This window comes from Pogoniulus pusillus, chromosome 34 (genome assembly GCF_015220805.1).
Source record: "Pogoniulus pusillus isolate bPogPus1 chromosome 34, bPogPus1.pri, whole genome shotgun sequence".
Taxonomy (NCBI): domain Eukaryota; kingdom Metazoa; phylum Chordata; class Aves; order Piciformes; family Lybiidae; genus Pogoniulus; species Pogoniulus pusillus.
The window spans coordinates 8428703-8443066 of NC_087297.1; the positions used below are offsets into that span (position 1 = coordinate 8428703).

General features: G+C 43.5%; 1 long non-coding RNA gene across 1 annotated transcript in view; it reads left to right on the forward strand.

The window, feature by feature from the left end:
• The first annotated feature begins 11100 nt into the window (after positions 1-11100).
• Positions 11101-14364, forward strand: part of LOC135189908 (uncharacterized) — a 45200-nt gene continuing 41936 nt past the window's right edge. Inside the window, exons 1-2 of the long non-coding RNA XR_010308361.1 lie at positions 11101-11298; positions 12893-12936. This is a non-coding gene — a long non-coding RNA (uncharacterized LOC135189908). The remainder of the gene's footprint in view (positions 11299-12892; positions 12937-14364) is intronic.

Below are 14364 nucleotides of genomic sequence, written 5' to 3' on the forward strand. Positions count from 1 at the left end.
TTCCCAATGCAGCATAAATGTTTGTGTTATTATAGTAGCTCTGAAATGTTCCCAAGTAATATTAGCTGAGATTTGATGAGTGACTACTGTTGCTTTTAATGTACATGCGACCCATATATAAAAAGGAGTTTCTTCCAGCCCTCTCTGATACTAAGGCTTGTTTGGTGCATCAGCTGACTTTTGTACTGAGCAGCTGCTGTAATGGCATTTGCAGTAAGCCATGAAGTGGAATACATCTCAATCAGGGGAAGTGGCTCTCCTTCTCTGCTCGTCTTGGACTGAGCCTCAAGTTTCACATAAGTCCCCCCCAGATTTTTGCCTTGAAACCTCAACAGCTCTATTTTGACTTCATCTACCAAAGTGCTTTGCTTTTTTGCAGAATGCTGCAGACATATGACTCTGTCAAGCTACATTTGCTGTTGGTTTAGAAGAAACCTGTGAACTTTGTGAAAAAGCATGGAGAGGAAACTTGTGGTGCATGGTGTCTGTTTTACTGCTTTGTTCACGGTCGCATTATGTACCTTCAGGTGGCGGATGGAAGCGATCAAGATATCAAAGCTGGGCTTTTATCATCATAGATATTCATTTTTCATTATTTCATAATAAAATGCTTCAGTGTACCAAGGCACTGACAGCATCTATAACTTTTAAAGTATTCATTTGTCTTTCGTATTACTGTTTCATAACCCTAAGATGTTAACACAAGGTTTCTGGGAATGGTTATTAAAAAATAGCCACTCTGCAGTACGTGTGTGAATGTGTTTAGTGGTGGTAAAGATTTTCCCTGGATCCTGGTGAAGAAAAAGGCTAGAAAAATGGAACTAGAAGGAAATTCATCTGCTTCAGCCCTCTGATCCAGGCCTTCTCATCTTGGGTATTTCTGGCAGATGTCTGTAGAAATCTTCGAGCTGAGTTTCTCGCAGTAGGACTGTCTGAATGTTGCAGTTTGTATAACCTTGGAGAGACATCTCTGCTACCTTTTAGATTAAACTGTGCTCTGCTTCTGAGGGGTCTGCTGCAAAGGCTTGTCCCAGGCTGCAGAAAGCCACTGCCTGCCATGGCTATTCTAAGTGCCGTATCAATTAGAACTTCTTGGGGGCAGTCTGTGTCTTGGTGGCAGAACATGTTTAGATCACGACCCGCAAGAATGCCAGTTCTAGAGGACCTCAGCTGAGACTGGCCGTGGCAAGAGGGTCACTCAGCACTGCACATTGCTACAGCTTTGCAGAAACAGGAAGGAGGATGCTGGGGGGTTATTTTCAACCACTCTTTCATTGATTTTGCTGTTCCAAGACAGCAAACTTTCCTTATTTTCCTTGGGTGTTTACAGCTTGATGCGGTGATGTAGAAGTGGTGTTTTTTACAGAAGGTGTGACCAGCTGTCATGCCTGTAAATCAGAATAATAAATCATCAAGCTATTTTAAATTCTTTCTTTCTTTCTTTTTTTTTTTTTTTGGTGGGCTATTTCTGCCTGAGAGTTGCATTCCCTGTGCACTAGACAGAACACGTTTCCTGACCACTAAACACCTTTTCCGCTTCATGTAAGCTGACACTTGTGTTTGCAGCATCAGGAAAAGTGAAATCCACCAAAAGAAGTCAGGTTTTGTTTTTCATATGGTCTGTAGGGCACAGATAATTTATGCATCATCATCATCAGGTTACATAGGGGGTTTGTTTCTTTTAGCACAAACCAATTTCTTGAATGCTGAAATAGAATCCCGAGTTCCAGCAATACCCAAGTGTTTCAGTTTTGCTTCTGCTGCCTACAGGAGTTCATAGAATCATAGAAGCAACCAGGTTGGGAGAGACCTCCGGGATCATCCAGTCCAACCTAGCACCCAGCCCTATCCAATCAATTAGACCATGGCACTAAGTGCCCCATCCAGTCTGCTTTCCAGCCACTCTGTCCCCAGCCTGTAGTGCTGCTTGGGGTTGTTGTGCCAAAGTGTAGGACCCTGCACTTGGCCTTGTTAAATCTCATCCCATTGGCCTCTGCCCACCCATCCAGCCTGGCAAGGTCCCTCCTACCCTCCAACAGATCCACACCTGCTCCTAGCTTGGTGTCATCTGCAAACTTACTGATGCTGGAGTTAATCCCCTGGTCCAGATCATCAATAAACATATTAAACAGGACTGTGCCCAGCACTGATCCTTGGGGCACACCACTAGTGCCAGCTGCCAACTGGACATGGCACCATTCACCACCACTCTCTGAGCCCAGTCTTCCAGCCAGTTCTTGACCCACATCAGAGTAAATCTGTCCAAGCCACAAGCTGCCAGCTTTGCCAGGAGCTTGTTGTGGCAGACTTGTTGTGGCTGGTGTTCCTCCTTAGGGAAAACTGATTGCAGAGGACACCCATTTTCCAGAAGGTTTTGGGTGCCTGGTACTGCTTTTATTCATGCTCCATAAGCACATATTCTTTTATAGAAGTGTTGTCATTTGTTTCTCAGGCTTTACCATAGATGAAGTTCTGCAGCAGTGATTTCAGGTGTAAAGAAGGTTGGTGTTTACATCTGTTTGTTTATTTGCTTTTTCACTCATTGAAATGAGAAGATAACAATGCAGTTGTCTGAAGACTGAAAGTTACTCCCTGCTACCTGTTTTGCTATTCCCTATTCACCCCTATTCCTAAAGTTGAAGCCCCAAATTGCAACAGAAGTGCCTGGAGATGTAAAAGTGGAAGTGGGGAGAAAGAACATTTCAGCAAAAAGAAATTACTTCACCAAAACTGTATTTGTGAGTCCTTAAGATGTTTGTGTTCTAGTCAGAGCTTACTCCTTCGTAATCCAGATTCTCCCCTGGCTTAGTGCTGCAGTGAAATCATCCTTCTGCGCTTCTGACATTGCAGGCTGTTGCCAGCATAGAAATGATTGTGATAGCACAAATCCACCAGGGATGGGCAAACTGCATCCATAAAAATAGCAACTGCCATGAACCTCAGCCCAAATTTTGAACTCTTTCCCCACTGCTTCTTTCTTTCTTTCTTTTCTTCTTCTTCTTCTTTTTGTTTTTTTGAGGCTAAGATGATTTCAGTAAGTACCTCCCTGAAATTAATCATGAGGGCTCTACAGTCTTGGCTGTCTTCGCCGATCCAGCTGCTGTCCTCAAATCTGACAATTTCCAATGCTTCCCTTGGGTTAGAGGGAGTGAGTACATTTTGGGGTATACCTTTGACCTGAGGAATGCATGGGATGGGAAGACATCAGCCAGCTGAGCCCAGAAGAAAACGTGCCAAAACAGACTCCCCTGATGAAATATAGCTTGGAGAGTGAAGCTCCAGGAAGCCAGAGGGAAGGATCTGCTTTAGGTGCAGGGGTGGGGTGGGGGGAGATGAGAAAAGGAGAGAAAGACTCTGATTGTGTTGAGAAGAATAAACTGAGAATAGAAGAAAGATATTTCTGAGCATTTCCATAAGCCCTGCAGCATGTGGTTTGGGGTACAACTAGCTTGTGCCTACCTTGGTGAAGTACAGAAGAGCAAGGCTCTGTCTCTCTGTGTGGATGTGCCCTCATGGCTGAAACACAGCCCCTGCTCCCGCGGTTGCCTGTGCAATCTCAGCTGAGGAGAGGAAATGGTCTTGCAGGAGAAAGCAGCTTGGTTTGGGACACAAGTAGTGCAGTTAATTAGCACCTCTGAGGAGGCTAATGCTGAGAAGCTGAGGAAAGTGAAGGAAATGTGCAGTTAATGCCAGTTTTCTGGTGAGCTTTCCAGAGCCTGGAAGTTTCTCTTTAAGCCACGTCCACGCTGCAGAGCAGGCGTGTGGGAAAGGTTACAGTGAATTTGCCCTCACATAAGAATCACTTTAGAGCGAATAACAGTCCCAACATGAGAAAATGATTTTGAGCCATGAGAAGCTGAAACATTGTTCAAGGACTTGTCAGATCTGCTTTCTGCATGGCTTTCTTTCATATGTTTAGCTTAGGTAATATTTACGGGTTCAGGCGCTTGGTTTATTGGCCACGGTGTTGGCTTTAATCAGGCTATCACATGCTGTATGTGCCTCGCTGTGGTCTGCACTGCATGTAATTAAGAGGTAGCTATGCCCTGCTCCCCCAGCATGAAATGTGCTGGCCTTTAGGAGCTGTGCTTCCTCCTGGCTCTGGTGTTTAGCTGCATGCCAAGTGTGAAAATGAATCTGTCCCGTATAAAAATAATGGTATGTGTAGAGTGCCATTGATCTTGCAGTTCAAAATATGGTTACAAGCTATAGAGAATAAATCCCCAGCAAGTACTTCTGAATGTTTCCCCTCTGACTAATGGAGGGTTTGCTTGTGCCTGACAGCACAGAGGAGGCTGCCAGGATGGTGAGGGAAGGAGGCGGCAGGAGCCCAGGGCAGTTCCCATGGGTCTGGGGGTAAAAGAAGCCTAAACTTCCTTTCCTTTTTATTCCCCCCTCCCTGGTTGCTTAATGCAGCGATCTCTATGCTGCCCAGGGAAACTTTGCCCCATCCATTTCAGTTCTCCCTGACTCTTTGTGCAGCTTGCAAGGGGCTTCACCATGACTAACAGGAGTGAGGAAGGGGCGGTGAAGCGAGGGATCAAGGGGGACAAGGGGACGAATGATTTATTAGCTATAGAGCTGCCATTCTGCAGGGACTTTTGGGGCTGCCTGCAGCTGGTGCATCTACTGGGCTTGGCTAGCTGGTGCTGGCCACATCTGCAAGGCTGCCTTGTCCCTCTGGGGTCCCTGCAGCAGCTCTGTCTCTGCAGTCACAGTGTGCTGGGACTGCTGTGGTGTGAAAATCTAGGAGTAATGACTGTTCCCTTCTCCTCCTTCCTTACTGCCAGGGACAGCCATGGGGGAGTTGGTCACTACACACAGGCAGTTGTCAGAGAGCCTGGGCAGGTCTTGCAGGCAGATGTGATGAGGACTTGCTAATGCATCTATTTTTTCCACTCTGAAGGATGGCTTTCTCTCAAATAAGTGTGTGCTCACAGGGCTCCCTGAGCACTGAAAAAGAGAATTAATGTCTGACTGGGAAATGAAAGCCTCAGTAGTTTGATCCACGTTTCTCTTTCTTCCTTCATGCCTTAGCACTCCAAGTAAGGTTCAGGTGCTCAGCAACCATTTTTCAAGAGGTGGAGGGAGGCCAGCACGTTTCAGCGCTTTTAACTGTGCGTGTGAGATTCTTGGATGCTAAGCTGTCAGAAGTCTGCTGTGGGGCCAGTCCTTTGTACCTGCAGAGGAGGAGATTGGTGTTCCAGCCATAATTTAGCCATTACATCAGGACCTTGGATGTTAGACTGTTATTCTGCTTGGGGTAATTTCAGAATTAGGTCATGGTGGGATCAATTGTGGACCTCCTTCCCACAAGCTGCTCTTTTCCATGTTCAAATATCATCTCAGTAACCCCTTGTGGATGCTAATTGTGGTTGCACAAGCATGCTGTTATTGCAGATGTGTAAATTGAGGAAGCCAAAGCTCAGGCACGAGTTCCCCCAGCAAGACTGCTCTGCAGGGCGATGTGATCAGAGGGACAGTGGAGGCAGCTGAAGCTGGTGACATCCTTAGCCTCTTTGCCAGACCCATCAAGTTCCTGCCAGAGTCAACTCTTGCCACTTTCTCAAATGCCACTGCTCTGAGCATTTACCTGGGCACCCTGTGTAATCTGAGTAGCACTGTCCTGAATTCAACATGTTGTCCAGGAAACAACACAAGCATTTGTATTTGAAGGGTGAAAATGAGGATTGTGAATGCTAATCCTACTGGATGCACAGCAGATGATTTTAAATGCAGCATTGTGACAGAGAAACGACAGGTAAACCCTGATAAACCACAGTACACTAGATCTCACCCCATCAAACACTGATCTGGTCATGAACTCCATAGGGTCCTTAATGTTAAAAATCACACAGGTTTTTTTCCTTCTCCTTAATGCTTATTAATCTCTACTGATATCTGCACTCAGACATGATCTGTAGGTGACATGTTCAGTCCTGGCTGTGGAGCTTGACTCTTCTGGGATGTCTATATGATTACATCTCTTTCCTCTTTCCCAAAGGTCTGTAATTCATCTGAAAGAAGTTCAGCACTCCAATGCTTACTCCCTTCCTCATCTTGCTTTTTGCTTCATTTTTTCTCTGCTGTGTCTTATTGATTTCAGAAGCTAAATTTCCAAATCATACTTTGTTGCTTGTTTCTGCTAGTGGTGTTGAGAGCTTGAGTGCATGTCCAAGATGTGACCAAATCGCCGAGAGGCTTTGGCACCTGAATGTCTTAATAAATCTTGTTTAACAAAGGAATTTCTCAAGGGTAGGGTGGAGGGAGTAGAGTAGTAAGAGATATAAAGGAGATGAATAAATGTGCACACAGTGTCAGCTCCCAGGGTCTGGCTGACCTGTTCCTCACACAGTTTCAAGAGTAGAGGGAAAGTTCACCTCTGAATGTAAGACCCACTGGATGGATTTCCTCTCCAGTTTCAGTAGCACTCCTTACACAGTTTGGATCAGTGTTGGAATACACAGAAAAGTGGGTGATGTGGCTACTGTGGTATTCCAGGATGGATCATATGGAGTACTGTGTACAGTTCTGGAGCCCTCTACACAAGAAAGACATGGAACTGTTGGAGCAAGCCCAGAGGAGGGCCACGAAGATGCTCAGAGGGCTGCAGCAGTTCTGCTGTGGGGACAGGCTGAGAGAACTGGGGCTCTGCAGTGTGGAGAAGAGAAGGCTACAAGGAGATCTTGTAGTAGCCTTCCAGTATCTGAAGGGGCCTACAGGAGGGCTGGGGAGGGACTATTTACAAGGTCTTGTCACGGCAGGATGAGAAGTAATGGGTGTAAACTGGCAGAGGGGGAAGTTCTTTGCAGTGAGGATGGTGAGACACTGGCACAGGTTGCCCAGGGAGGTTGTGGATGCTTTTTACACAGATGAAGCAACAAATTACCACTGCATCTTTGAAATTAACTCAAGAGAGAAAGATTTTGGCCATTGGAGGCAGAAAACGGATCTTGTGAAGCAGTCACTGTGGCTTTTGGTACAATGAAGTTCAGAGGTGTTTGGCTAAGACTTTTTATTTTCAAGTGTTGTTTGGTTTGCTTTTTTTTCAAACTGTGGGTTAGGAAATAAATCTTTTCAACAACATTGCACCCTAAAAATGACAAAATACAATGAAGAAAAGGAAAAAAAAAGTCTTGCACTGAGATTTACTCAGCTGACCTTAGCATCAGAAGGGAAAGCATAGTGTCTGTGCTAGTTTGAGCCTAGCTGGGATATTTTCTTGAGAGGAATTAGATTCTAGGCTGTAAAAAGGAAGCAGTGGTGATGTCTACTGCACTCATTGGCTTGCTGAGATGTATGAAAACAAGAATACAAACATAGATAACAGAGTTGCTGTGTGTCTCTGGCTGCATGCACTTCTCTCTCTAACCTGCTGTCTCCCTAACTAATCCCTCTGCTTCCTGGATGATCTTGGAGGTCTCTTCCAACTTGGTTGATTTTATGATGATTTCAATGATGATGATGATTCTGTGGAAACAGCTATTGAATATTTACATTTCTCCCCTGTCCTAAAGACATCCCTTTAAGACAAATACAGGAATGTGATTCTGTGAGGAGAAGTTTCTATTTCATGTTGAATAGACTGTGGAAGGGTCGATGCTGTTGCCTTCCTTTTATCCTTTCTAATATTCTATAACAATGATTGCTACAGAGTCTATAAATGGTAAAAGTATGTTTATATATTATGAATCCTAAAATATCCTCATGTTTTTCTGTGGCTTTTAGCATCCAGGGAGTTGTGTAGTCTTCAGTGCCAGAAGATGACCTGGTTCTGGCAGAGAAGCCAGTGTAGTCAGGTTGAGGATGTGAGCCTCTACATGCATTTACTTTAGATGAAATAAACATTTTCTTCTATGAACACAGGATGTACCAGCATGTGTGTAAAATATTTATACTGTCCTGGGCCTTCCCACGGGCATCGGTAGAAGTTCTGTGTGTTAATGATGGGGATCTTATTCTTCAGCCAACCTCCAGACTTGTACATGTAGAAGATGCTGTGTTTTGAGTCAGATTCAAAGTGAGTGTGAAGCTTCATTGAGTTCCTTCATGTTTTGCTGATATACAGCAGCAGAATTTTGGTCTCCTTAAGTTCTGTCATTTAGAAGGTGGTAGCAGTGTTCAGCATATGGATCTGACCAGCCAGCTGATTTGATGAACACACACAAAGTAATCAAGTCTGCATTTAAGACATTTGCACCTTGCTATTCCCTTTAGCAGAAGTATCCTAAGGCTGGAGCATAAATTTCTCCTTTATTAGAGACCAGAGAGACGAGATGGGAGAGAGACATATGAATTCCCTCAGCATGTGAAAATCTTGACCTAGAATCTGTGACGAAGCTCAACTGACCTAGATAGTGTGCTTAGCAATTTTAAAAAGGCTACAAGCTACTGCCTTCATTTATAAATTGCAAGGGATTTTGCTCCTTTCAGTTATTGAAATAGAAAGCTTGTGTCAGCAGCATAACCGAGAGAGTCTGGTATCAGTGTGGTACCGAAGATAGTGACCCCAAAGAGAATGGTGAGAGATGGAGAGAGAAGGAGAAACAGTTTCTGAAAGCAGGAGGTGAATGATGAGGGCTTTTAAGAGAGCAGGAAGGCCAATGGAGACTTCTGATCCCAGACTGTCAGACGAGCCTTCCCTGCTGAGGTGGCAGCATACATTCACCACCACAGCAAACATGCAAAGCTCTTGTCAGTGTCCAATGGCTGATACATGATGATGCCTCCCACAGTCTTCCATCAAGGGATCTCCCTTGGCAGTTTCTAAAAAGCAATAACTTCTTGAATTGTCTCTTATTTGTAACCTGCCATGTGAGAGCTCCTACTCTGCTTCAGGGCAAAATTGAGGAGGAGACCAAATTCCTGCTAGAAATGCTCCTGTGCTGTGGTGAGTCCTTTGTGAGCTCCTGCAGTGTTCATCAGGATCAGGATGTTCAGGAGTCTTCTTTGGATAGATTACCTACAGGCTGGGGCAGAGGGACAATCCTGGTTCCTTATCTTCTTCACAGAGAGAGTGATTTGCCATTGGAATGGGCTGCCCAGGAAGGTGGTGGAGGTGTTCAAGAAAAGCCTGGATGGGGCACTTAGTGCCATGGTCTGGTTGATTGGCTAGGGCTGGGTGCTAGTTTGGACTGGATGATCTTGGAGGTCTCTTCCAACCTGGTCGATTCTATGATCTGTAAGCAGCTCTAGTTTGTTCTCTAAAGTAATTTAGAAGCCTATGAATTGTTTTGCCATCTCATTCATTAGCTGTTGCTCCTGTTTAGAGTCACCATGCTGTACCCAGGACATCCAAGGTTCTGGATTCATTACTTGTCAAGGGAAGAAATGAAAAAGAAAAAAAATTCAAAGCACTGCAACATTTCATTTGTAACTATTAGAATTAGTCAGCCTGGAGCTCAAACCTGCATACTGTGCTATTCCACTCTGTGGAAATGGGGCTGGGATCATTTATTTACTAATTAAGCGTTGTCATGGAGGGGACATTGCCAGCTATACATTGCCACATCACCACCCTTGAAAGTCACACAGAAGGGGAGCATGTGAAAGTGCTCTGTATTAAGAAACACAACAACATTATTTCCAAACCTGCTAAACTGGCATTATATTCCCTACATTATTATATTTGGCTACTGTTTAGGGATGGAAGAATCAGGAACCTATAATTTAAAGCCTTGTAGAATACCATGGTAGAAAAACTTTTAGCTCATTTAAAGGTTTTATTCCATTTTGGAAAGTGTTAGACAAAGAGAGAATATTTTTTTCCCCCTATGAAAACTATTTTTGACTAAAGTGATATTTGAAATAAAAGCTTTTTATATCTTCTGGGAACCTCAACATTTCTCCTATCTTCCCTTCAAGCTTCATAAACTCTTCTTATTTTCTATGTAGCAGAAACTAATCCCGTTGCTGAGGGTGCCCCTTAATGCCAAACAGAAATATGGCTTGGGTGATGTATGCAGTCTTCAGGATCAAGACTGAAATTCATCCTCCAACTAAAAATTATAGGAGTGCATTCAGTGATTAGTAGGATCAGATATAAGAGCTGACATCAGCCTTTGGCCATCCCTTACTCAGGGATATTCGTTGCAAATGACAGTTTGATTCTACATAATGCTGCTAAGAAGCACTCGAAGGCTCTGCTTTCACAAAGTGCTGAAACTCCTGCCCTTGCTGTTCAAAAATGGAGTTGAGCAAATGCCTAGAGCTTCTGAAAGTCTTACTGTGATTGTGCCAGCTTCACTCACCAACATCTACACCTCACTCTGAACTGAGTCAAATTATTTTTGGTGGAGCTATTTGAAACAATTCTTCCACTCCATCTTTCCTCTTTCAAAGCCTCAGCTGGAGACTTGTGACCATTTTGGGTACTGTATGCCAAGACAGACAGAAAACAGTTGAGAAAGATCCAGACAAAGCTAGGAAATCTGAGATATGGGAAAGAATGGAAAAACTGAGTTTGTTTATCTGGAAAATGAGACTGAGGAGTACAACATCAGTATTTAAACACACAAAAGGTGTCAAGAAAGGGAAAAGAATAAACTGTACTCCAAAATGATTTGAGTAGTACATTCAGAATAACCTCCCAGTTGTAAAGATAGCTGAATGTCTTAAATAAGATATTGAGGAAGGCTGCAGAATTGCTGTAGTGAAGATGTTTAAGAATAGGTTGCACACACATCCTACCAGCCTTAGGTCAGATGAAATTGAATCTAGCTTGTGTCAGGGGGAATAGTTTAAGGGTTTTTTTTCCTCCTCCCCTTCCACCCCCCATATCGCTTCAAATAATCTTCTGACATTTCTTCCAACCTATTTTTTATCATGCTGGAAGTTTCTTTGTTGAAAGAAGAAAGCATAGCAAAATGGGGTCTTTTGTTTCACATGAAGAACAATTTCCAGGAATAGTGTTCTTGCTGAATGTGGCATTTGGATAAAAGTTTCACCCTACAAAGCAAAGGAATTTGATATCTGCTGTGTGCTTTCTAGTAGCTCACAGTTGGTTCATAGCTGCATGCTACAGAGTTGTGCCAGAGCTGAGCTGGGGAGTGACTGAGCTGGATGCTCTGTTTCAGACGAGGAGGCCATGTGAGAGGAACAAAGAATGGGACAACCTAGAGTGACTTGTCCATCTCATTCAAGCAGCAGCAGCAACGGTGAGAAGGAGAGGGAGCTGAAGATCCAAGAGGCTGAAGGAATGTTACAAGAAGCATGAGATACCAGAGGGTGGAAACCTCTCAAGAGTTCAATGGAGAGTTGAGAAGAGCCTTCAAGGGCATAGATGAAGTTGAATGAAAGGTAGGTATGTATTCTCTGTGTGAACCCAATGGGATAGACATTCATATTACATAAGCCTGTCTGGACATCATCCACATCTTTTCCCTCCCAGCAAGACTGCCCTCACTGTTAAGACACAAGAAATGTATTGTCTTGCTATTTTCTTTCTTGCTTCTTTCTTGCCAGCCCTTGTGTATTTTGTGTGCTGGACTGTCCAGTGTCCCAGCTGCCAAAGGTGTGGAGAACATCATGCTCCAGGGCAGGATGTATCCTAGCACCCAGGAGCAGGGCAGGCTTCTCGGGGTCGTGTATACAAGGTGGGCTGTGCTGATGCTGCTTCCAGCTGTGATCCAAGAGAAATCAGAAGGTTGCTGTGCACACAGGCAGAAGCTGTAGATTCCCAGTGCCAGAAATGGCAGACCAGTTTCCCACAGGTGCTTTTAGCTTGAGGAGAGGGGCAGGATGGCAGAAGAGCTCCCTCCCTCTTTTTTTAACCCATGTTGTCTCGATGATGTCTCTGCTGATGCCCTGTGAGCTTCACACTGCTCATGGTGAGAGGGATGTAAAGCAGGTAAATGAGGCTTTCAGTACAATGGGTTTAACACTGGCCCCAAAAGTTAGCTATGGCAAAAGGAAGAGTCCACCATACCTACACCCATTCCTGATTTCAGCCCAGATCCCTACCCATAAATAGCCAACTGGTTTAACAGTGCTTACACTGCTTGGGTTTTGCATGAGAAGGCTTTTTTTGCTGAGTTAGTAAAACTCCTCTGTGATATGGACATATTCCCCTTTGCTTCCTTGGCATGATTGTTCCTATTTATGAATGATTACTCATATTCAAAAGTTATTTTCTATCTTTTGTTGGTTTGAACTTTAATTAAATTTTAATAAATACATTCAGCTTTTTGAAGATGCAAACCGAGCAGCTGACTAGCTCAGCATTTTGATTCATGTAATTGTTCCTCATCTCAAATGCAGTGAAGTGCCCTAAATGTTAATAGATAATTAAAATGAACGTGGCTGAATCACTTCTCCTCCTCCTTTTGCTCATCCCAGGGATGTATCCTACATCCTGGTCTATTCTTTGTCTCCCAAAGTAACAAATTACTAACATGAAACTAATATTGTATTTTCATGGTAAAATGAATTATTTTGGGTGGTCCAAGAGAGGATAAGTACTGCACTGGGGCAGAAACATTTCCTAACTATGAGGGTTATTATTAGAATAATTAGACCTGGTAATTGTGTCTGTAGAGGTAGATCAAACAAAACCCAGTGCGTGTCATTGTGTGCCCTGAAATACACATCTAATAAGGGAATAAAATGCTCTAGAAATCCAATTGGGAACAATGATCATTTGACAGTGTCAGTGAAAACTAACCCAAAAAGTTAGCAACTGATTTATTGAGAATCAGACACGTTGTGAAACCTTCTCAGCCCACATCCTGTTCAAGGTACTGTGCGAGATGAAACTTGGAATACACCAAAGCCGAGAGGTCCCTGGTGTAGCAATATTAATAGGCTTTTTGTTGTGCTACTTCTGGTTTAATTTGTTCTGGACTTTATTAAACTGCTTTAAAACATAAGCTTTATTAATCTCCATTTGTAACAGACACCCGAGCATGCCAGGCTATTCCTGGAAGACTGAAAGGCAGGGTAAGTAGAAAAAGTAATTTATTAAAACCAGAAATCATCATGGGATTTTTTTTTTTTTTTGGGGGGGGGGGAGGGTGGGGTTGGTTAGATTTGAAGGAATATCAAAATACAATTCATATTCTAATGCTATTATTTGTGAAGACTTGAAGGTAATATGCTCTGAGCTATGTAGTCTTGCTTCTAAAACACTGATGAAAGCAAAAAAACCCATTTCTCCCCTTTACTAACATCTTGCTTAAAAAAACAAAGTGTTTAGACCAATCAAGAACCTTCAGAACCCTGTGAAGAAGCCATTTAAGGCATCTCTAAGGAGACAAGGGACCTAGTCCTGCTGTCTTTCACTTGAGGTCCAGCATCCAAGGCCTCCAGATGCAGAGTGGCATCATTGCATTAATCACAGGATCATTCAGGTTGGAAAAGCCCCTCAGGATCACCAGGTCCAACTGATATCCCTACTCTAGAAGGTGCACCCTCAACCCTATTGCCAAGCACCATGTCCAAATGACTTTTAAACACAAAATACATCAAAAGGTCTTGCGTGACCTTGAGACTGACAAGGTTTCTGAGCACTGAAAACAAACTCTGCATGGATTTTCAAGCCTCATGATGCCCATCACTCATAGCATGTGGAAAGACCTCTCATGTGGAAATAAAATCATGCTTTAATGAGATTACATTCCACCTCACCACTAATGATCTCACTGGGAAAGAGTGGGGCTAGCCTCTGCAAATGGAAATGGCTTTTTCTGCTAAGCAGGCAGCATTAGTACCCTAAGAGCACACCTAACGAAGCTGTGTGCAGCTCGGGTGCATTTTCATCTCCATCCGATTTAGGCTGCGCACCATATGTGAGACTCAGAGGGAAAAATTCCCCTTTCTCCATGAGAAGCCCTGACATGTGGCACTCATTTAGACAAAGAACTCATGCAGAGACATGGAGAGGCCTTTTTGATTTTTCATTTCTCTTATGAAATATGCCATTTTTGTTAAGCAATTTCATGCTTGGAGAACCTCCTCCTTATTTGTCTAACTTAGCCTTTTCCAGAGCGAGGACATCTTTCTCCAGCCTACGTGAAGGAGACATTCACGTCTGAATGAGGTGTAAGGGACATGGGACAAATGTGTTTTACCCAGGGAAGGAGTTTTAAAAAAGCCTATTCCATTCTGCAGAAATGACCCACCCTATCAGATATTAAGTGTGAAATTGTTTTTCCTCTCTCCCATTTTCTTCACCTCCACCCCATGAAAATTCTAGTTCCAGACCATTAAAAGAGCAGGTCATGCTTCACGGAAATCCAGAGGAAGAAAAGAAAAAGGAACAAAGGAAATGTTAGGAAGGTCACCAACACAACTCTCTTACCCTCACGAACATGAAAGCATAAATTCTGCTCTGTAATCTACCCTTTCGTGTCACTCCTCCTTCAGAAT